At 34.9% G+C, this 25,900-nt stretch overlaps 1 protein-coding gene across 1 annotated transcript in view; it reads left to right on the top strand.

The window, feature by feature from the left end:
* Positions 1–1,819: 1,819 nt before the first annotated feature.
* Positions 1,820–25,900, top strand: part of LOC134842828 (uncharacterized) — a 554,076-nt gene continuing 529,995 nt past the window's right edge. Inside the window, exon 1 of the mRNA XM_063859327.1 lies at positions 1,820–1,844. The gene's annotated coding sequence lies outside the window, so the exon portion shown is untranslated. The remainder of the gene's footprint in view (positions 1,845–25,900) is intronic.

Here is a 25,900-nt window from a genome sequence, read left to right as displayed (position 1 = left end):
CTTTTTAGGAAATCGTTCATAACATCAAAATCAATCACAAACTATAATTTGCCAAGGTTTTTCCGCCACTCCTGGAGTAGTCAACGTCAACTCACTAGATCTTCTTTGTCTACTCCTACGGACTAAAACCGTCATACACATACTCGCAAAACTTATAATGCACTCATACGCCATTAAAACTAACTTTCACAAAGGAGTTCGACCCACAGTAAATTTGAATTTATATTCCATACTAATTAGTTTCGTTTACTTAATTCATCAATCTTACACGTGTGTCTCACGCCTTCATTTTAGATTCCACAAGTGAGTTCTGAAAACAAAAAAAAAATAAAGCAAAAAATGAAAACTTTGTAAAACTTTCAAATCCAAAAAACTAACTTTTTGTTGTATGTTTATAAAATGCAAAAAAAGTTCAGCGCAGCAATAATTTAATACAATTCTGGGGTAAATTTTTTTATACGAAGCAATGATTTAATAATGAGTAAAAAGCTACAATAAAAATTTATTTTACTTTGTGCTTTATCCTGTAAAATTTCTCAATTTGCTTTTTGACTCGCCCACGTTGCACGCATTCACCCCGCACAATTCAGCATAACTCTCAATTACAAAATTTAGGAATAAATGAACCTCTTGCTTGACAAACTAACAGATAAGAACTTTGGCTCACTTTCAGAGTTTCCCTTAACCCGTTTGGAAGAAGGATTTAAAGCTAAGCTTGAATAACCAACGCAGATTACTAACACCACCATGCCAAAAACATGTAGAGGAAAACTTCACAGTACTTAAGCCAGAATAAACCCAGATTAAACTGGATAAAACAATTCTTTGAACTTCAATTCAAAGTTTAAAAAAGACCACGTGAAACACTAAAGAAATCAAAGATATTGAAAACTCAAAAACAAAAAATATTTCAGATAAAAGATTTCCCAGAGCAAAAGAAACGATTAGAAAAGATCGACGACGTTCCGGCTCTGGAATGGCAAATTTATTGGTTTTGCTTGCCGGAGTCACAAAACTCACAAGAAATAGGTTAAAGAGCCAACATCGCAGTAAAAGTATCCATTGAACAAGCGCAATGGCCCAATTAGTTTTGAACACAGACTTATGGATCCTAATCGCTTGGCGCTTCACTCAGAAAAGTCAAACACTATCTCACTATGTGATAAATATTTGAGATTGCACGTACTCTCGCGCTACTTAAAATTACGAGGCCAAACTGTGCATTTTGTGCATTGTAAGCGGATTCCGCAATAAGGACGCTCCCTTTGTTTTCCTTTTGTTCTCTACTTTCCTTTGATCGTTCCGACTAACTTTTCACATGTTTAGAGACTTGTCCCTGGAATTCAGGAATATACAGACACATAATCCAGTGCACAGTTTGGCCTCGTAAGGAACGAAAACGAAACATCACTATATCAATCTGCAGCATCGACACGATTCTTCAACTCACTACAGTACTCGTCAATCTCTACTTATTTTACGACAACAACTATTTCACAAAACGGACCAACTCTCTTTATTCTCAAGGAATCTACTCAAAAAAATCAGCATCCACCCATCCATCCTTTACTGTACTTTACTGTAAAAAACATAACTTAAAAACTTCCGCCCGGATGGGTGGGACCACTTCAAAACAAGTATTTATTATATACAAATAAATTCTTGTTAATTATCACTGTAAAATACTTAGAACTAACCATGCATGATCCATGACTAAGACTTATAATGCTTATTTATAGTTTCGGTCAGAGAAGGAAAAATTCAACTTAGAAAGCAGTTGCTCTTCCTCTGCTCTAATCTCGCAAGAATACCACTAATTGTTGTGATAAACTTATTAAATAGATTCATGGATAACATCGATATACTCAATTCAGTTAAATTATATCGTTGACTTCAACTCCTCTCTCTGTTTTCGATCAGGTAGTAGAAAAAGTAAAATCTGAAATACAGATTTTACTTTAAATAGTTTGTTTTCAAATAAAATATGCCTGGTACGAGGTCAAGATTGGCCTCAAAGAATCATGAGATGTGCACCATCTGTAGCAAGCCAAACGGTGATAACTGGATATCGTGCGAGTTATGTGAGAGGTGGACTCATAGTGAGTGTATGGGCTACTCTGTGGATGAGTACAAATTCCTGAAACGATCTGCAAATGTGAAATTTATGTGTACTGGTTGCTCAACTACCGGATCAAAACTGGGCGGTGGGAAATGTCACGAGGACATCACTCGTGGTATTGAAGAGCTGAAGGATACACTTCAAATAGCCAAGTCGGTAATGCAGTCAATCGCAGATGCATCGAATGCTCCTCAAAATCAAAAGGCTAAGTATTCAGATGTGCTTAAATCAGGTAATGAATACGGTCTTGAACTACGTTTTAGCGGCATACCTGAATACAAAAGTTCGAATGAAAACGAAAAAATAGAGAGGGCTAAAATTTTTGAACACGAGGAAAAAGCCTTATGCGAATGCATAAACAAATTGGGTGTTAAACCGAATGAAATTTCTTCATTTCGTAGACTTGGTAAATTTGACCCAAACTTTAAAAACCCAGGCAGTTATTAGTCAAGTTTAGAAACATGTATACAGTTGACAAAATACAATCTCGCGCATCAATGCTGAAAACTTATGAACCAAGATATATGGGTGTGAATTACGCTGTTTTTATATCGAAATCCCTAAATAAGGATGAACAAGAAAAAGAACAGCAATTGCTGAAAAGAAGGAGAGAACTATTAAATAACGGAAGTGATCCAAAAAGTATCAAAATTCGGAAAGGTGTTTTGTTTTTAAATAACAGAGCCGAAACCACATCAGAATGTCTATTGAAAACTTCAGGGGATATAGAAGTAATTTGTTACAATATCAGAAGCATTTTCAAGCTGGACCGTAGAAAAACCTTTTCAAATTTTATACTTTTGAATAAACCTGATATCGTTTGCTTATCCGAAACCTGGTTAACAACTGAAATATTGGAGACAGAACTATTTTTAAATGAATATAATTGCTTTCGATCTGACCGAAAAGCAAAAATTGGCCAGACATCACATGGAGGAACTATGATATAAGTAAAAAGATCGTTTTTGTCAGAAAATGCAAATTTTGGATATGATACAAACGGTTCAGTCGTAGCGTGCTATGTCACTTTAGTAAATCTAAAAATTTTGGTCATCTCCCGTTAGCTGCCCTCTGCAAACAGTAAATATTCACTTAATACGGAAGATATACACAAGATGTTTTCCGAAATTTTGAAACTCAGAAGTAAATGTGACGGTTTGATTATTTATGGGGATTTCAGTTTCCCAACAATAAATTGGAGTAGCATTTCTTCGCAAAATTCGATTGAAGCTAATTTTCTAACTTTTATCGAGAAATTTGATCTAATTCAAAAAATTGATTTTCATACAGCTGCAACAGGAATCCTTGATCTGTTTTTTGTGAGTGAAAATATTCAGGTTACTGATATTTGCAAATTTCAAAATGAAAATAGTTTCACAAAAAATGTCAAACCATTATCCGATAAAGACGAAATTCCATATTGAAATATCCTGCTTATACCAGCGAAAATATGTTAAGGAGTCAACATTGAGTTTTAGCAACGGTGACTACAAATTATTGAATGATTTAATTATTGATAACCCCTTCGATACTTATTGCTGGTCAAATCCAAATGTCATAGTAGAACATTGGTACAAATGGTTGTTGGATCTTTTATCGAGTACGATACCTAAACGCACAAAACATTGTACATCCTTACCCCCCTGGATTAGTCAATCAACCTCCAAAATATGATAAAATGTTTGAACACTGCTCGGAAAAATCACAATGAGTCACATACTAAAGTAGTGTTATTAAAATCGAAAACAGACCAGCTTATCGAAATCGATAAAGTTAGTTATGAGGAATCCATGGCAGCTGAAAGATCAACCGGCAAATTTTTCAAATACTTTAGGGCTTTCCGAAATTCAGTTTTGTCTAGTATAATGCATTATCAAAACGAAAATGCAGATACGGATGTCTCAAAAGCAGCTTTGTTTTCAAAATTTTTTGCATCAGTATATGTGGAGTCGTCAATTTTTAACGAAAACGAATGCAGTAACAAAAATCAACCAATTTTAGAAAATATCGATTTTTCAGAACAAGAAATATGCAAACTGTTGAATGTAAACAAAAGCACAGGCCGGGACGATCTACCTCCTTTTCTATTCAAAAATGCAGAAACATTATCTCATTCAATCTATCAGATATTCCGAAAAATTTCTCAAACCTGTACTTTTCCCGCATGTTGGAAAAAAGCCATCATTAGCCCTTTGCATAAAAAAGATGACAAAAGTGACATTGAAAATTACAGACCTGTTTCTCTGCTCTCAGTAATCTCGAAAATTCTAGAACGAATAACTTTCAAGCGATTATATGAACATTTTGAAAAGATTTTCCACAAGGCACAGTACGGACTTCGGAAAAACCGATCGACCATTGTTCAGCTTTTAACATTTTTGCAGCTATTTTATAACGGTCATGAAAATGGCGACAGTATCGAAACGGTTTTTACAGATTATAGTAAGGCTTTTGACCGTGTTGACCACGGAATTTTAGTGCGGAAATTATTCGAACAAGGAGTCAGGGATAAAAACTTGAAATTAATTAAATCATACCTAACAGAAAGGTCTCAAGTCGTACGAGTAAATGGCGAAATATCAAATTCAGAAAAAGTAACGAGCGGTGTACCCCAGGGCAGTATTTTGGGACCCTTGTTTTTCTTGGTTTTCATAAATGACCTGCCTGACAAATGCAATACAGTTATACCATTATTATTCGCAGACGATGCCAAATTCATTAGCATAAATTTGGGGAGGGATGAATTTCAAAAAGACCTTGACAATGTGAATCTATGGACCCTGGAAAACAATATGCCTTTCAACGTAGATAAATGTACGCACCTGAATTTTGGGAAAAATCAATTTTCTTTTAATTTCAATAATGAACAAATAGCTCATGTAGACTGTCAGAAAGACCTTGGACTAATCGTTTCAAATGATCTAACATGGAGCCAACATATGGAAAAAGCATGCGTAAAGGCAAACAGAGTGTTTTTCATGATAAAGAGGAATACATCAAATCTACACTGGAAAGCAAAATTAAACCTGTATAAATCGATGGTCATTCCCGTAATAATGTATGCTAGTTCTTGCATAGGTCTAAACAAATACGTCATGACACAATACGAGATAATTCAAAAAAGGGCGGTAAATTGGATTTTGCATAGTAAACATACCAATTACAAAGATAAACTTAAACGACTACAAATTTTACCACTGCCCATGTACATACAATTGAACAACCTGTTACTGCTGGCAAAATTAATTTTGAAACGATACGATACTTTTATGATTGATGTTCCACAATACATAGATTTCTCTCGCTATCCTATGTTTCAGCTAAAGCGTCCATCAAAGTACAGGTGTGAACAAAATTTCTTTTACCAGACATGTCGTCTTGCGAATGCACTTAGGATAGATTTGCGAAATTGGTCTGGACTGAAAGGCGCCCTGCTCAAAGTGTTCTGGAATACATTTGCACTCTATGACGAAAGAAATAAATGCACATGGAAGCTTGCATGTGATTGTGCGACAAACAATTGTAGAACTAGACTCGCGATGTGAGACGTGAAGGATGACAGGGGCCTGGACCCCTTGTGGAAACACTAAATCCCTACTACTACTACTACTACATACTAGATCTATTGAGATTCGGAAAAATAGGAGCAAGAGTAGGATCGGAATTAGACTAAGAAGTTGCACGAAACTATCCGGCCGAAAAAAAAAGATAGCGTGACGAACAGTCGTTGTACCAGATCCGAAATTATGAGAAAGCCATCCCGGACTTAAACTCACTAAATTAAAAGCATATTGTATAACTTATGTTATCAATTATCTTGAAAGGTGATCCAAACAAAGTTAGTCTATTCCAACATATGTGGAGTGTCCAGTTCATTGATTTTATTGAAAACATTTGCCCATTTAGTTTTTTCTTGCTCAGCTTTTGTGATTTGCGGGTCATGGCGTATGAAAAAATTCTATATCCGGAAAACTTTTCTGCGCTGCGTGACTTGGTACGCTTATTGTTAATTTTTGGACAGACAACTCTTGTTTAAAAAAACTTCAACAACACCTCTACTTTGCCCTAAAATTCACACCAATATTCCATCCTGCATCTAGTTTGAAGCTTTAGTAAATAATTAGACTATGATTCTAGTTCCAGTCTCAGTAAAATTTAAAAAAAATGGTTTTGAGCAACAAATCATTGGATATAATCTCTTTTTGAAGTCAAATTACAATCAAATAAATTACATGTTGATCGATTATAATCAATTTTTAGTCAATCTATTTTTCGATTTAAGTTTAACCGGTTGTAAATGAATTTTTAACCTAATTTCTAATTCATGTTGCGCACTACAAAACCGTTATTATCCATTTTATTTGCCTGGTTTGTCTTCAACCTTGGATCGGAATCACTTTGATTTTATGCTTTTGTAGACTTTGGTGTATGTAAAAAAAAACGAAAACTGCTTCATTTTTTTGGTATGCAAATTCTGTATGCACTATTTCAATCATGTAATTTTATGACAAGCATTTTCATAAAACAATCGTCTGACTAGTATTTTTTCACCAACAGTTTTTGGGTTTGCATAAAACTTTTGTGTAAATTTAATTGGGTCGTTTCTTGAAAGTTGTTTGGATTGTTTCTTGGGTAGTTTGGGTTGTTTTTTGAAAGACAGCCCACAATTCGATTTGCAAAATTTGTCTTGTTTTGACACATTGAAATTTATCTCATCTCATAAAAAAGGTTGAAATTTCATCTACACGAATCACTTATAATTGAATTTTTATTCTGATTTCTAAGTCATGTTGTGCACTAAAAATTCATTACAATCAATTTTTCGCACAATTTGATTTTGACCTTGCATCGGAATTACTGTACTTTATTTCATCTGCACGAATCACTTATAATTGAATTTTTATTCTGATTTCTAAGTCATGTTGTGGGCTCTTTTCCAGTTCCCCCCTTTCAAAATCAATACTGAAAAGTCTATTTAACATTGTCATAATGCAATGAAATTTGGCGTGGTGAACAAATCGACAATTCTGAACAGATTTGTTCTTCATACTTTACAACGTAACATCACGTATTTAGCCGTAATAACACGTAAAACAAACATAAAACTCGGTATTTTGAAAGGGGGGAAACTGGAAAAGAGCCATGTTGTGCACTAAGAATTCATTACAATCCATTTTTTGCACAATTTGTTTTCGACCTTGCATCGGAATTACTGTACTTTATGCTTTTTATTGACGTTGGTTTATGTGAAAAAAAGAAAAATTGTTTCATTATTTCAAATCAAGTCTTATTTGTAACTTTTTTTCTTCATTTTTTTTTTTTGAAGTTGTTTCATGATGCACATTTCAAAGTCAATTAAACCACCAAATGTCCGCACATTGCTTTAGTTTCATGATTTATTCGGATGTCTTTTTCAACTTCCGTGGAACTTTTCATTCTTTATGAGAGGATCCTTTTGAAACTACTTTTGTTCCAAAGATGAACCAAAGTAAGACAAAAACATGTCGTTCGTAGAGATTTTGTTAATGACAGATAAAAAATTGACTCATTGGATGTAATAAAAAAGTTTTTTGGTATGACAAAACTTAGGCAAAATAAGAGGTTGTTCTCGAAATAATCGATTATAATTGATTGAAAATGCTTTTTGAATGCATGATAATTAAATAAAATAGATGATAACGATAATTATCTCTAGGAAATTATCACGGTTGTAATCGATTAGAAATCCTTTGAACACCTATTTTTTTATTACTTTCATCAATTATAATTGTCAAAAAAAAACAACATAAATTTTTGTCCATTAATCACGTCTAAACTTGTATGCGAGATCTTACTTCAGTGGAGAATTTGATTGTCCCTGACTCAGTAACAGAACTCAAAACAACGCCATTGCTCAAAAAGTGGAGTTGTTATTCCATTTTCTTTTTCAATTTCCGTAACCAAATGTCATTCAAGGCTCGACCCTTCCCGGGTTGAGGTGCTCGACTCATGATTCGACCGAAATGGTCAAACGATGCATGTTTTTTAACTTTTTCAGTCAAACGATGTCCGATTTCAACTTTTTGAATTGAACGAATTCCGTTTTCGACTTTGCTCAACTTCACCGGACATTATTCGACTTTTTTCGACTTCGCTCGACTTTGTTCGACTATACCGGAGATTGTTCGACTTTGATCGACTTTGTTCGACTTTACCGGACATTGTTTGAGTTTGTTCGACCCTGTTCGACTTTATCGGGAATAAGTCGAAGCGTCCTAAACTAAAACCAACTCGGACATCATTTGACTGTTACTGTCAAAACCTCTGTCAAAAAGCTCAGCGTGGGCAGCCGCAAAATATAATAGAAATTGCTACAAAATTAGGCATCATAGGTTCGTGTAGCCCGGGTTGAGTTGTTGGACTTACGTTTCAATCAAACATACCAAAAGTGGCTATGTTTTGACCGGTTTGCTTAAAAATGGTTTTGTTTTGACCGAATCGATCCAATTGTGTTATGTTTTGACCGATTTGACCAAAGAAAAAACGGCTTCGACTGTGTTCGTTGTAAGCTAGTAGTATGCATATAGTGCGTTAGGATCGGGGGGTTGTCATACATGGATGACCATTAGGTATAAATCATAATGGTCACCATGTATTAAATGATCAGCAATGGTCACCATGTAATAATCCTAATTGTCACCATGTATAATTTTATACCTAATGGTCACTATGTAATAATCCTAATTGTCACCATGTATAGTTTTATACCTAATAGTCCTCATGTAAAACTTCGGTATATTATTGAGTATTCCCACTGAACGTTGTGGAAACGGGAATGGAATTAGGTTTTGGTCGGTGCATGTTTTCCCTTCTAAAGTTTGGGGGTATTGGTTTGTTTACATGTAAAATGACGTTATATACCTATTATATGCGACCAAACTATATGGTATATAGGAAAGCACAAGATTTCGGCAGCATAGCTTAACTGTTGGCTGCGGTGAACGATTTCCTTCAAAAATGCATGTTTTATTGCTGAATCTCGAAGAAAGGAAAATTCGTCAAGTGCGGCGGCCGCCACCTCTATTTAGGCAAAATTTAATAATCAATTTGACCGAAATAAGAATGAAAAATTACTTTAAGCCAAATGAAGCTAAAAAATAAGGAAAAATTACGAAACACTGAAAACTCTAAAATAATGAAATTGGCTTGAAAATTTAGACATTTCCATTTTCCGTGTCTACAGGAGACTGAAAAATAAACGTCTGAAATCTATGACAAAAGCTTTGATTTTATAGAAAGATTGAAAGAGCTAAAAGGTTGAAGTGTCTAAAGATCTTGAAAAACGAGAACACTGATGAAAGCCAAAAGTGCCCATTAATTTTGCTGCAATCATTTCTAAGACTTGTACCTAACTTGTTACTATAAAATTGAAGTGGAACAAAATTTCTTGGGGTCCGAGTAGAGGAAAACGCATGGCGCTCGACTCTCAGCCTAAAGGCGGCGTTTCGAAACCCGTCCGGAAATTGTACTGAAAGGAGGCAACAGTTGCTGGTATGGTGATATCCCCCCATAGATCGATTTTGTACTTTTTTTCTCACTTTGATAAAAAGCTTAACTTCTCAAATTACTGCTATTCAGTTAACAATTGGGTAAAATTTCAATTACTAAAAGAATGTATTGTTCAAAATTAAATTGTAAAATGTATAAATCAACCATATTAAATGGTTAGTTAATGGGTAAGCATGTGAGTTAGGAAACGTTTCAAAACATGATCAGTTATGTAAACAAAATCAGAAGCATCACCATTAAAGTTTTTATCAAAAATCAAATGTTTAATATAAATACAAAAAGAACCGCACATGGTTGAGTTTGAGTCTTGCATGGGAAAGTTTGTCATCAATTCAGTCACCTGATGAAAATTCTCGTTCAATCGTTTATACAGATTGGTGTACTGCCAAAGAGGAAGACCGAGAGGATCAGCGAAGTATAAAACATTTCTTCTGTTGCATATCACAATCCAATGTGTCCCCGGAGAATCTGATTTTGAAGTGTTCACAATCATAAAGATATTGTTTGGGATGAGAGGTGGAAAATTGTCGGCTGCAAATACTCCAAAAAACTTATATTTCAGATGTTTACAATTCTGAATGAGGTCCTGCAACTGGGTTTCATCCATTTTCAGACTGTCGAAATGGGAAGGACGTTCTTTGTAACTTTGCGGTCGGAGGTTATATATACATTGGATGAGCGTAAACCCCAAACAAAAATTTCCAGGTTTGCTGTCAAAGCGTTTGAGAATTGAAGATCGAGTGAAACTGAGCAGTTAGTAAGTTCTGGATGCAAGAAGTCATGAGCTGCCTGCTGTGTGCTAGTGAGATCAAAACACATAATAAAGTGCTGTTGGTAGTTATCCAGAGTGATTCCCAGCCCGCAGTGCAACAAACCCAGAGCTGATAGTGTGTTGAAGAAAAGACGTTTATGATCTTGTGTACTGATTGGTGTACTTGCTATTGGTAAACCATTTCGTCTCAAAGTAACTTGCTCCAATCCAAATTTTTGATAATGAAAAGGATTCGTTCGGTTTGTTCCTAGAAATGCATTATTTGTGTTCAATGCTATGATAATTTGTCTCACCGGTTCACGAGCAAAAATATCTTCCTGTTGCCAGCTGCGCTGACCACCTGTTGCAAGAAATGTTTTTGTAATTTCTTCTTGATATGGGTAGTTCGCAGGAGTTTTGAGCAAAGTTGATTCAATGGCAGAGAGCACATGGTCAGTCACAGTCATTTTTCTAACATATAGGTTCGCTTCGAGTATTTGCAGCTTGTAATGCTTGGCAGCATCTTCCGATATAATGAGAAAGTCTTCATGAGAACGTCTGTAGGAAAGTCTGAGGGTAACACCGCTCAACAAATGCTTGTCACATGTGAAAAAATCAACTCCAGCGGGTCCATAGAACCAAATTTCCCTCGATTCACGGACCAGTTCTCGTTGAGATGTGAAATCAGCTGCATCTATTGCAGCGGGATTGTTTTCAAAACGATATCCCTGACACTTAAGCCATGAGTCCTTGGCTCCTTTGCTGTTAGAAAATTCTGTTCCAATAAAGCTTTTATGGCATTTGAGATTTTGAGTCCATTAGCAGAGAGGGTACAGTCAGAGAAAAGGGAATACAGGGAGTTGTTTACGAGGAACGGTGAATCAGACACAGTAGGATCAGTGTTGTCGTATCGCAGATCAGCTCCATTTGATTGCGTTACTTTGCATCGTATTTCCAAATAAATTTTTTGCAGGTCAACAAAATTATTACGGTCACCGGTGATTTCAAATTCAAGCATTGGTCCATTAGGTGAATAGACAGGTCCAATTTTTTGATCAAAAGCGTTTTCAAAAGTAATCAAAAGAGATTGTTTTTCAAAAAAATCCAGAGAGCTATGGGTAGCTTCATTGGGTAACAAATTAGCGATCATTTTTTATGTTTGAGAAAAAATCTGCTCGACTTCTCACTGGTCTGGTTTTTCTTCGAATGGTTGTTTTTCTTTTTCGAGCCCCTACTGACCTTCTTCTTCGTAATCCATTCAATGGTGTCTTTCGACGACGACGTCTACCACCACCGAGTTGTTTTGTTGCAGTTTTTGTGACAGTGTTTTTCAATGCTTGTTTAGGAGACTTCTTTTTCATAGCGACATCAATTAGTTCTGGCGCTGCACTCATCAAAAGTTCTCTGCCCAGTTTTTTCGCAGCCGGTAGAATAACCCGTCGTGCAAACGGTATAGCAACACGACCAATACCAGCAGCCAAAGCGCCAAATCCACTGCCGCGTTGTCGGTAGTGTCCAGAGAAATGAGGAAGTGAAGCTTGCTTTGCATAATATTGTTCCATTGGTTTTCAATCAAAGCGCTTGAATTTTAGAGTCAACACAACTTTACCAGTTCCTGCAAAGGGCACTAGTCTTCCAGTTTCTGTGCGCAACTGTACCGATATTGATTGTACAGATGAAGTGAATAACTTTTTGTAGTCTAAATTAGTGAAGTTTTTTCGATGATTAGGTTCAATGCTGCAGGCACTACCGTTTTTGATCCGTCTATTTGAATCAATGACGCGTAACAATGGGACCTTTGCATCACCAACAGTTTGGTATTGAATAATGTCAATATAGACAAAAATTAGACTTGTCCCACTTGATAAGTCATATGGGAAATGAGATTCGTACAGTTCGTTTCCCTCATAAGATGCATCGAAGTAGGGTATCATTTTGTAACCAATGTGATATTCACCGTTCTCATCAAGCTTTGCATTGTAGCCTAACAGACTGGGTATTTGGGGACTTGGGAATGAGATTCCTTCATTTGCGTTCATCCAAATGCTCATGCTATTCGTGATTTCTTGAGGACTCGCATCAAAATGATTTTTGTCTTTGAGTTTTGTTTTTATCTCATTAATCAATTGTTCTATAAAAGTGTACTCTCCTGATTTGATAAAAACTTTTTCGCCATAGTAGGGTCTGGAAATTGTATTCCGATTGCCAGCGTTGGATTTACTGGCTACTATTTCGGATGCTCTGAAGTACGTAAATTCCTCATCAGTAACATTGTTTAATTTTGTGGGGAAAATTATTTCTGAGAGAGCAACTCTCCAATCTCCGTCTAAAGCTATTTCTTCTTTACAAAAATTTCTAAAACTGGCCAAAGTGTTGTCTGGGAAATAATCCATTGATGCTGTTGAAATCAAATGTACAGTAAACTCATCACTGCCCATTTTCGTTATAATCAGCTTTGTTTCCAATTAAACTAAGTTCTTTTTCATAAAATTTTCCGCTGATTTCTTCCTTTTCCGCATCAATGAGACTGTATGTTGAAGGGTTTACAGTAGGAATGGCAACTATTTCAAAAACTTCGTCTGTAAAAATCTGCTTGTAACCTTTTCTAAAAGGTAAGTCAGTCTTCGCTATTCGCACCTAGTCACCAACATAAAATTTTGGTTTCTGTACCAACTTCGATGAACTGTTTGCAATTAATGAAACTAAAGCAGGTACATGTTTTCTTGTGACCTTGTTTGGAGCCAATTTTGTTACTCTATTAACGCGTGAGTTAATCGTTTGAACAAAACTTTGTAATTTTTCAATATAACTGTAAGTCCATTCAAACTCCAAGTATTTGTACATAATACTTTTCAGCCATCGAATGTTTCTTTCGGCAAACGCTGATTTTTTTTCACTGTGAGTATTGTATTTGATGATTTCTCGTTTAGTACATAACTTTTCGAACTCTCCTTTAAACTCGGTACCTTTGTCAACCCAAACTTTTTTTGGTTGTTTTGTTTTGATCATTTTTTTGAAAGCTTCGGTTGTTTCCTTAGCATATTTGGTCTTCAGGGGTTCCACTCGTAAGTAGCGAGAGAGACAGTCGACAGCAACTAACAAATATCGTACCCCTCGGTTATATTTAGCCAATTTATCAACATAAGCCAAGTCAAGAGACCAAATTTCGTTGATATCGTTAACAATCACTTTTAGCCGAGGATATGTTTTACGAAACAATCCATACTTTGTATGTGATGATTGAGATCTCAGAAATTTTTTAACTTTTTTTGGTGAGAGTTGACTAGCATTTGTTAAATTTTTAACGCTACCAAATGCAGCTGGACCTTTCGTGTAGAGTAATTTGAGTTTCTTTTCTTCACTGATAGTAGGATTTCCATTCTTTTGTTGACGTCGTCGCAAACGATTCTTTACTGCTTTCATAGTTTTTATCATCGTCGTCATCGTCGTCGTTGGTGGTGGGGAAAAATTCTTTTTTCTGGGTTTTTCTTTTGTCGGATTGCTTGGTTTTGGGTTTGGGAGTTGTCGATCGAGTCTTCGAAGAGGAGGGTTTAGATCTCTTCGAGTACTCAGTTGTCGGGTTGTCGTCGGAGACGAAGGAGGAAGAAGTTGAGGGCTTAGCTGCTTCGCTGTTAAGCGAGCGGAGAATCTGTTTGGCATAAGTGTTGGACACTAAGCTAGGATCAAGATTCAGTTCTTTCAAAATTTGTGGATAAAAAACACCCTCATGTTTTTTTGTGTTTTGCTGTGTATCGTACAAAAAAGATTCAATTTTAACGAGTGTTGGTTTTCCTTGAATTAAAACATATCCGTCAACACCTAAAGTCAAGGATTCAACTTTGAACAACTGCTTTAGCACGATGTTTGCCCTTTCCAATTTATTAGCTTCCAATAGCTCTTGAATGGATTCCATAACCTTTCGAAACACTTCAGCGGTTTTTCCATTACTTTTTTCATCGTTTTTTTCTGTTCTTTTTGAGCTTGTCTGCTGCAGTGAATTGTATGATTCAAAATTTTTTTCTGCTTCATCATCACCATCATCACTGAATTTAGTAAGTGCAGATAAATTTCTTTTTCGAAGATTTGGTACTACATTATTAGGGGTTAAAGGAATAGGAGATGTTGGTAATTAATGGATTATGAAGGATTTGAGATTGTGGTGCAGTTTTTTCATCTGGAGCATATGTTTTTCGAGGAATGAGGATGAATTCTTCAGCATACATGCCTGAGGTTCTAGTTTTTCAGGTAAATGTAACACGATTCTCCGATTGATTTAACCAGTGAAATATTGTTTGCCAAAACTTTTCGTTTTTCTCGGATACTAAACTTAGGGTCAACAATTTTTCCAAATGGTATTTTCTTACTCTCGATGGAACATGTCCCAGAAAAACATTCACAAAAAAATCGCAAAGAAATCTAAAAAAATTTGAATCAGCTCCTGTCAAAATTGATCTACAATGGCGACTATTGAGCATTTGCTTCAATATACATAATTCTTTCTCTTTCATTTTCAAGAGATGTGATAACTGCTTTTGAGGATGGTAAATAGAAAATGGTTGGTGATGGTGGAACTATGTTTGACGAATAACGAAGACATTCTGAAGTTTTGGGATCCAAGTCTATCAACAGATGACCGAAATCTTCTTTCGTTGCCAACTGATACGCATGACGGAGGAATTTTGCATTATTCAACTGTCTGCCTAAATAATCAATTTGTTGAATGTCTCGAGGTGATTTGAACAAAATTAAGTGAGTTGTATTCAAATCTATTGTACGTGATTGCTTACTTTGCTGAAATAAATTGTGCTTGACATAAATAACATGAACATTTTTATGTCGACCTGCTGTAGCTAATTTAACAAAATCTTTTTCATTAAAAATTTCTTCACAGGTAGCATCAAAGACAATCATACAATCTCGTAAGTTATTAACAATTTCAAAGCTGGACAATTTTATAAATTCAATATCAAATTTGTTGTGAGAAACAAAGGAACGGTATTTGGGTTGATCGTGAAGATAAAAATAAAATATCTTGTTATATGATAGATAGAATGTACCTTTGAGAAACATTTGAAAAATTAAATCAGTTTTGCCAGATCCCGAGGGACCTGAAACGGACATAAACAGACGATCTTTTGTTGAAATGATCTTATTCATTATTATAACTTGGGATTGGGTAACATGTAACCAACTGTACTGGATAGTATTGAAAGCCAAATGGCAGTCTCGTCACAACTAAGATTGTAAAAAGACAATTTTGAAATAGATAAAGAGAGCAAAATGAAAATGAAACAGACTTGTGTGAAAAAGACAACTTCTGCAGACGGAAGAGAAACAGAATTACAAAATTTCCAAGATCTGTTTTCGTGAGATAAAGACTGTTCGGCACCACCAATGTCTACAAAGTCGCAATCATTGTTCTCAACAGTGGTGGTTTCTTCAATTTCCATGTTTACTGGAAGACTTTTTTTTGCTTATTTGTATCAAGGTTGATAGTTACAACTGCATACCAATCGCCTTTTTTTCTCTCTGATCTATTGCCGTTTGGTTTGTATTTTATTATATATCTTGCTATGTTTTTGTCTGTCAGAAGTATCCGAACAATTTTTTCTACGTTTCCGGTACTGATTTCGTCTAATAAATCTTTTGGTAAATTCTCACCTGTTAAACTCACATTTTGTGTGTTTTCTTTTGGCAAAAATATTTTTTTGAAATTTTGAATTTTCAAACACGACATGTTAGCAACTAGTAATCACACAAGATCAAAAGAAAATGAAGACAATCAATAAATATATTTATTATGATTCACAAAACTTGGTATATGTATTTGATTCGTCATTTCGGTTCAACAGGCAAATCAACTCCTCGTTCAATGAAGAAAAACTCATATTTTGTGAATTTGTCATGGTTACAATTAGATTTGAACTTTACAACAAAATGAGCAGCAACTCTGATAGTGGCTTGAACTAAATGTATTTCCTCAACATTATCAGTTTTGACTAATTCTTTCAGTTCAGCTGGAAGCTGATGGTCATGCAAATGGATTTGTCTTCCTCTCCCAGCTGAGGTTGCAGCCCTTCCAGGTTGAGATTGAACAACGGAATTGACTGGCGAAATTCCTGGAGTCTGGACATTGTACAGGTGAAAGTAGTCAAGAACTGTAAAAAATTTCCGTAAATTGTCGATTTCGATATCGTTCAGTGTAATTTGTTCGAGTTTTTGCAGGAGAGGTTTTCCTCGACAATCTAATATGCCTGTCCGCGTAAGAGTGCCTTTAATTCTTGGTGTTAAATTGTTTTCAGGACTCTGATTAGTCATTGAAGCGTAAACCAACAAATTTGGAGATAAGGTTGTTTGCATCATTGGACAGTTCATTTTGTAACCAATCGAAAAAAACTTTGGATTTTCTACGGGTACAATGCTTTAATAATTGATGTGAGGGAAGTAAATGAGAATGTTGTTTGCAAATATGTTTTTCTTGACCCAATAACTGTTCAATCTTTGGGCAGCCAAAATCTTCCAAATTTGTCACGGGTAATTTCAAGTATTCAGCTAATAAAACAGATTTTTGTGTACCTTTAGCAAAAAAAATGGGAATTTGGGTTCCTCAAACGAATGCTGTCAAAAATTTGATCCAAGTATGAGTAAGGGTATTCACCTTCGTCCCAACGAAGCCCGTGTAGAAATTTAGATACCCAATTGTACGCTTTTTTCTCTTCTTTTGATAAATTGTTGAATTGGATTGGTGGCAGAAAATGAATTGTATCAATTGTATTAGCAGAGCAAACGGAAAGTTCCTTTATGATCAAAGGTTTCTTGCCACATTTAAATCCCTCAATATCTAAAATAATGAGATGGTTTAAAAACAATTTTTTAGTTTTCTTTCTTTGGGTTAACATGACTTTCACTCAAAATTCCAACAAACGAAATAACTTTGGTTTGAATGCTTTAAGAAATAAGCAAAACGCAATACCTGTCACGTGACCCAGATAACAGTTTTTTATTGGACAAGGCAAAACATATGTGTACCCAGGACCGGTATGATTTTTTTCTTGCAAATATCCCGCTGCGTCATGCAATATAGCATGTATTCTAAGAAATTTGAAATGTTTCAAGTGTTTGTCGAGCGACGAATTGTCTATTCCAATTAAACCACCATATGGTCTGTTTTTCAAAACAAAATCCAAATTAATATCAGCGTCCAAATACAAACAAGTGGCTAAAAAATACTGAAATCTGACTGATATGTCTGGATATTGTGATTTTAAGTCTATAAAAATTTCATGAATGAGTTTTAAATCGAAAGTTGAAATCATGTTTACTGAACTCAATATAATAAAAAGGGAATAATGAAAAGTATCAATTAAAACTTAACTTTCTCTTCAACAATAAATTTCACAAATAGCACATCAGTATCTACATCAAGTTTTCCATATCCACTTGTCAAAATATCCATTATTTTGCAAAAAGCGGCAGAATGGGGTCCATTAATTAAACTTTCAAATCTTTTCAAAGTTTCTGTATTCATCTCATCTGTTTGAACATGTCTGCTTTCTGTATGTTTCTTTGAAACTGAAGTCGAAATTCTTACGGATTTGTTTGACGTCGACGATGCAGCAGGCGTAACTGTATTATCAATTCGTTTCTGTCCCCCAACGGCCGGAGATTTCTTGCAAACGTTTTGATTTGGTGAAGTTTGTTTGTTAGATGATGTTGCAGAAAGCAATAAATTGGGTAAACGTTTTTTGATTGCAGTGAAATCTAGCAAATCGAGATTGGCTGCAACAGGTTGTGCTGAATAAGTGAGAGCTAGTTTAAGCTTGTCAAATAACTCACCGTTTCCTTTGACATCTTTAGCAGGAGAAACTAAGTGTTTGAAGCAAGTGAAAATACAAGGAACACTGAAACATTTTGGGAAGGAAAAAATTGGTTTAATTGTTCCTCTGAATCTACTTGAATCAATATATGGTAATGAATTTTTTTTTCATTCTCGACTGAAAAAGGGCAATATTCAGATTTGAAGTGGCTTCCAAAAGCATAATTTTTAAAAGTAGATAAATTAGGAATTTTTTCAGTGATAACAAATTTGAAATTTGGTTGAAATTTTTTGAAATAATCAGGTATTACAACTTCAAACATAGCTTCTGCCATTTTGTGAAGTAAAATTAATTCGAGTCGTGCTTGAAATCGTTTGTGTTCGAGGAAAGTTGAGATTTCCTGGCTCGTTTACAGTTAGATTGTGGTTTGTCTTTGTTTTCAACAGTATCAGAAATTTCACTTGTTTGCGCTCGGATTGACTTTCCCGACTTTAGTAATTTTGAAAATTCTTCGCTGCTTAAGGAAAGTCTTTGTACACATTCAAATTCAGCGCCTTCAGTTGCTTTTTTGAAAACTTTCAGGAATACATAAGTTCCAGTTTGGTCATATGTTTTCAATGTAGCACGCACTAGTCTTTTACTGTTTTCCGAAATATCGAAATAGCAATCGCCAAAATCTTTATCTGCATTTGCAGTGGTGCTTGTTTTGGTTTTATTCATTGTAACGAGTAAATTTCAAAGTAACTTGATTCAAAACTGAATAGAAAGAAATGAATGGTTCCGATTGATTGTATATGTCTGCAAAAGAAAGCGTTGTATCTATTTTAACTTATATACACATTTACTTTATATCGCAAAGATATTGGATTGCAATTTAGTTCAAATGGATAAGTATTTTGTGCATGTACAACTGATAAGAATTTTAATGGGTGTTAAAGGTCACAATGTTTAAACGTTATTTTTGATATAAGCTATTTGTTTGAATGCAATTTAGATAAACATAGAATACCACGCAAGGTAACATAAATATTTTACACGCCCTCCCTTATTAAACTGATTAAAAACTACATAGGAGGTCTTGAAATTTCTAATTTTAGAAGAACCAATCCCTATTTTAATCTCTTGACGCGTTTTCACAATTCATTTCAGTTTCATTTCTCTCCGCGTTACGTTTGTAATTTTCTTCCAACTTTTCTTCAAAGATGCCTTGTTATATTATTGCCGGATATTCCAATCACGAAAGAACCATTTTTTATGAAACCGTTCACGGTAATTTTGTAGCAATAATTAACGAAGAAAAAAGTTTCAATTATGATGAGTGGACTTGTACTCATCACGTTATGATTCCCAAAAATTTTTTACATTTATTCAGTAAACTTTCCTTAAAAATTTCAAAGAAAGACGAAGAACTGAATATAAAGTATTTGAGTTACCTTACAAATTTTGGTAAATATACGGATCCTGACGAGCCTCTTGCTCTTCAGGTTGATATTTCAACTTTATCAAAACCAGTAAAAAAAAATTTGTATAAATACGATTGTGATGTTACTCCGATGTGTGAAAACCAGTTAGAATACTTTGAAGAAGTTGAATTTTTTGATCGTTTATGGGGAATGGAACAGATTGAATCACCATCAGTAGTTACCCCGAAAGCTGATCCTTCCCCTGTAGTATCACCATGGCTTGACGAACCGGGTTGCTCAACTCCAAAGCGTACCCCTGAGGCTACTGTGAGCAACCACATGGAAAACTTAACCCCTTCTCTCTGTCTAGCGCCAAAGAAAAAAAGGAAGTTAACAACACTAGAGAAAGCGCAGGAGTATTTGGACCTTTTATAACTTTGAAACTGAGGTTGAGTTTTATTGATTTTTGTTTGTATTTATTGTGTATAATAATTTAACTTTAAAATTGAGTTTGAGTTTGTATCTTGTATTTGTTCATTAATTATCACATGATTGGGTTCTGATTAAAAATTTATTTCAATTTAGTTTTTTGAAAAAAGATAATTAACGTCAAAAAAAAACTGTAAAAAAATAATTTTGGATGAAAACTTATGTTGTCATATGTTTATTCAAATAGTTATCATACAAATTAAACATAATGAAAAATAGTATAAAAGATGTTTAAAAGATGATTTGATTTTTTAATTACAAAAAGGAAAAAAAAAACATTAATTTTTTTCTTTTTCTACAAATTGGAGTTACCATTTGATCATTGATACTGTTGTCTCCAAAAATGATCATTTTGAAAAAAATACAAGTATTCATCATCATGCTAAATATTTGAGAAAAATAATAAAAATCAAACTTTTTAATTGATGACTCATCGTTTTTTCATTTTTCCGAAAAAATGCGATTTTCAACCAGAAGACGCAATTTTTTGTTGTGAGCAAGTGGTGTTATTATGAAAGTGCATTGAGGGGCACGACTAATGAGATTGTGGGAGTAGATGTTTTTTCAATAGTCTTCGAGAAAAACGCTAATCCCCTTAATCCCCCCTAAAACAACAAAATCATTTCTCTTTATAGAAAAGTATTTTTTCGGACTTTTTTTTCAAATCGAAAGACAATTGAGACAAATTCATGATGACATGGACCGTGCAACCGCTCCGTGATTGACATCATTGATAGCAATGCGCCTGGAAAGTTAAAAAACTGTCAATTTTCAGTTTTTGCTTTACTTATTCATCATTTCAACTGTTTTTGATACTAATTTTGACATTTTTATAGGATATTCTGTCCCCATGACAACTGGGATATTTAGGATCTATCATGTGTTGTGACATGCTCAACTTTTATTCGCAATTTCGAAATTTTTATCAATTTATATTTTGAATTGATAAAATATAAAATTAAAACTTTTCTCTCTTGGCTCTAAAATCATTTTGGATTAAAATTTAGCCCAAACTTGGTTGGCTTAGATTAATTTCTATCGTTTGTAAAAATTATTAATGTTTCAAACAACAATTTATCTGTTTCGTCCAATCGAATTTGAGTTTGCCAGTTATGGCGGGAAATTCAAATCTAATTCAAATTTTGGCGGGAACTTTAATTCAAATTCAAAATTACGCGCGCAAAACACAAACCGTTTTCTTTGCAATTGGTAGACGAACAGTTATGCTTCCCATTTACTGTTGTTTCTGAGTGTAATTTGAGATCACTTGATTCTTTTTCTTTCTTAAAATCAATAGCTTAACTTATTTCAAAAAATGTTCAAATGCAATTTTTGTCCACTGAAATATGCAAATAAGAGCAATAGAAGTCGCCATGAGCGTGACAAACATTTTGTTGAAAAAGGGCTTATTGTTTATCGATGCAATGAGTGTTCATTCACGACTCAAATGCTTTCAAATTTACAAAAACATATTCTTCACACTCATGGTCAACTTGGAGGTGTTTGTGATTATTGTCATTTGGGATTTCATTCGCCCAAAAACTTATCAGCTCATTTACTAGCAACTCATGGTCTTCCTGTTATGAGAGCTGCCTCTGCTGTTTTAGCCACTACAAGTGCCGCTGCTAATGCTGCTCTTGGTGATGTGCATGCTGTCGATGAAGACGAAATCAACGGCACCAATCTTCAAAAAAGTGAGTCTGCTTTTTTCGGTGTTCTTGAAACGTATGTGATCGGCGGAAACCAACCCATGGATGAAAATCAGCCGATTGACCTTTTGCAATTTATGCAAGAGAAAAAAGATGAAATTCAAAGTCTCATAATCGATCGAGTTGCAAAAGGACCTAGAAAAGTTCAGTTCAGCGCTAATTTAGGTTTGGTAAAACCTAAAGTAATAAATGATTCTAGTAAAACTGAGCACGACGAGCGGATTGACATTTATGCAAACTCTGATATGAAACCTGTGATGAGCTTAGGATTAGAAGATGATGAGTTTTTTGAAATGGTCGAAAAAATGCAAGCAGTTTTGGAGACTTTTGCATCTTATGGAAGCGGTTGGGTTTTGCAACACGTAATTCAAGTTTTTGTTAAACTTGCAAAGTTTTCACCAATCCGTGGGTCATCTTATATTGACTTGCCTTTTCGAATTCGAATGTCCCAGAATTTGATAAACATTAGAAATCACGAAGATAATAATTGCTTCGAACTTTGCTTTACCGCTGCTTATAGTCTGAAGCATGGTGTTGACCTACTTCTAACTGATCAACAAAAAGCGAACCCAGCAGCTGCGCGGACACAACCTGATACATACACTGCTGAAAGTGCACACAAAGCCCAAGGTAATTTTGATTCACCCATGAGTTTCGCTTCAATTGGAAAATTTGAACAACTTAACGACGTGCGGGTAAATGTGTTCCAGTACCACAAGGGAGATTTGTTGCCTATGTATATATCAAAACGACCAAACCAAGATAACAGCACCCAAACTGAAATATTTGACATGGACCTGCTTCTCTTGTATGAGCCTGCAAAGCATCACTATGTACTTATAATCGATTTGTTAAAGTTCATCTGCGAAATCAAAGGGTGTAAGTATCGCCCAATTGCACGTTTATGTAGAAACTGCTTTCACATTAGTTGGAGTGATGAAACTCACGAGCAACACATCCAGTGTTGTAAGGATCATGAACCTGCTCTAGTAGTCATGCCTTCAGCAGAAAAAGGTACCAACAGATACGAGTTCAAAAACCTCCAGGCCTTGTGGTTTGTACCACTTGTGATTTATTTTGATTTTGAATCATTTCTGAAACCTGTAGATTCTTGTCCTGATAATCCATCGCGATCAACTACCTGAGTTGTACAAAAACACGAAGCTTGTGGGTATTCATTGGCTGTAATTGAACACGGAAATTCACAGCCCTACTTCTTTGACTATGACAGCTCTGATCAATGCATGAAAAAGTTTCTCAATCAGTTGCATCAATTAGCGAGAGAGATATATGATCAAAAGCGACGGTTTCCTCAATTTCTAGAAAGCCAAGAATCGTTGAACAAAGAAAACACATCAACATGTTGGATTTGCTGTATACATTTTACCAATGAGCATGAAAAATGTCTTGACCATTGCCATTTTTCTGGAAAATTTTTGGGATGGGCACATAAAAAATGCAACCTCGCAAGACGAACTGTAAATTTCACCCCAGTCATTGGACATAACATCCAGAACTATGACCTTCACCACATTTGTCTCGCATTGCATGAATGCGAGCCAACAAGTACAATGAGTGTTATACCTAGCACCGACCAAAAATATATATCGTTAAGCATTGGAGTCTTAATTAAAACTATAAAAAGGAAAAACGGATCTGAGCAAAAAAGTTTTGAATACCTCAGATTTATTGACTCATGCAAGTTTTTGAATTCTTCCCTGCAAAAATTGGTTGATAATCTACCAGCAGAAAAAATGTCAATTTTGAACAAGTATTTTGCAAACGAGACGGAGGAGCAACAGTGTCTGATACGACAAAAAGGTTTCTACCCTTATTCGTACATGACCAGAAGAGAAAAATTTGCAGAAAAAGAATTGCCTCCTTTGCAAAATTGGTCCGATGTTTTGAATGGAGGAAAAGTTGCAGTTTCACAAGCGGATCTGGAACATGCAAAGAAAGTTTTTAGAGTGTTCAAATGTCAAAACTTGGAGGATTATCACAACTTGTATCTCAAGTGTGATACACTCCTTCTTGCTTGCGTCTTTGAAGAATTTCGACAAATTAGTCACCAAACTTATGGTCTGGACTGCGCGCACCATTTTAGTGCTTCAAACTTAGCTGGAGACGCCTTCAAACGTATCTGCAAAGACTCGAATGTTCAGCTTTTATCAGACCGCAGGCATCTCGAATTGGTCGAGAATATGATGCGAGGTGGTACTGCATCCGTGTTCCATAGTCGCTTTTTCAAAGCCAACAACAAAGAATGCCCCGACTTCAACCCAGATCAACCTAGCACCTACGGGTTTATGATCGATGCAAATAACCTCTATGGCGGCGTCATGCAAACGGAGAAATTACCGGTGCGTAACTTTGAGCTAATAGAGCATATAGAAGACGAGGTGATTGTGAACCAAATCCTCAACATGACTGAAGACTCTTTGATTGGATTTATATTGGAAGTTGATCTCGAGTATCCAGAAGAACTGCATGAGGATCATCAAGATTACCCTTTAGCTCCTACTAAAGAAAGTGTACCCCAGGATTGGTTGAGTCCCTACCAAACAAATTTACTCGAGCAGATGAAAAATCAAGACATTGCAAGACGTTCAATTGGAAAGACCAAAAAGTTGACAAGTCAAACTATACAATTCATTACAAACTATTGCAATTGTTTGTTAGGTTGGGACTTAAAGTTAAAAAAGTGCACCGTGTGCTGAAGTTTGAACAAGAAGCATGGTTAGAACCATACATCACATTGAACACGACTAAACGACAACAAGCTAGAAATAAATTTGAGGAGGATTTGTACAAACTACTGAACAATTGTGCTTATGGGAAAACATGCGAGTCGAAGCGCAAACGGATGCTTGTTCGGATAGTTAGAGATTATCATGCCACTTTGCGATAAATTAGTGAATTCGAATTTGAATCCTACAAAATTTTTGGAGAAAACTTGGCAGCGTTCACTTCGAATCCAACAAAAATCTATTGGGATGTCCCAACAATTGTGGGAGCTAGTGTTCTTGAGTTAGCAAAGTTTCACATGTATAAATTTCATTACGATATAATGAAACCAAATTTTGAATGTCAACTATTGTATTCTGATACAGACAGTCTCCTGTACCAAGTCAAAAGTGAAGATTTATACCGAGAAATTTCCGAAAAAAGGAATATTTTGAATGAACTTGACTTGTCAAATTACCCGAAGAACCACCCTCTCTACGACCCGAAAAACGAAATGGTTGTTTTAAAATTCAAGGATGAGTTTCCAGGAGACATTATAACCGAGTTTATATCCCTCAAACCCAAGCTTTATTCCGTTTTGTCCAGAGGTAATTAATTTCTATTTGCCTTATTTGTGAGCACGAATTTCAAAAAATTTTGATTTTTTGTGATTTTTTTTTTCGGAAGGCAATTTTTATTTGTGGGCGAAAAAATGTAATTATCAAAAAAAAAAGAAATTTGGAAAAAACTTTTTAGGCGAAAAAGTCTAATTTTTTTTGAAATTTTTTTTTTGTGGGCGGTTTTTTTTTTGTGGGCGAAAATTTTTTTTTTTTTTGGAAAAAAAAATTTTTTTTGTTCGAAAAAAAATTTCGGGCGAAAAGTGTTTTTTGTTTTGAAAAAAAATTGGAAAAAACTTTTTAGGCCAAAAAAAACAATTTTTTTGAAAATTTTTGGTTTTTTTTTTGTGGGCGATTTTTTTTTTGTGGGCGAAATTTTTTTTTTTTTGGAAAAAAAAAATTTTTTTTGTTCGAAAAAAAATTTCGGGCGAAAAGTGTTTTTTGTTTTGAAAAAAAATTGGAAAAAACTTTTTAGGCCGAAAAAAAATAATTTTTTTGAAAATTTTTGGTTTTTTTTTTTGTGGACGATTTTTTTTTTGTGGGCGAAAATTTTTTTGAAAAAAATTTTTTTGTCGGCAAAAAATTTTTTAAAAAAATTTTTTTTGTCGGGGATTTTTTTTTTGTGTTGGTCGATTGTTGTTTTTTTTTTAATGATGACTAATTTTTAAGGTCACACCTGGCCTTCATGTATTTTTTTTTGTTGCACCTGGCCTTCAAGTTAAC

This window comes from Symsagittifera roscoffensis, chromosome 3 (assembly GCF_963678635.1).
Source record: "Symsagittifera roscoffensis chromosome 3, txSymRosc1.1, whole genome shotgun sequence".
NCBI lineage: Eukaryota > Metazoa > Xenacoelomorpha > Acoela > Convolutidae > Symsagittifera > Symsagittifera roscoffensis.
This window is presented reverse-complemented; position numbering and strand designations above follow the sequence as displayed.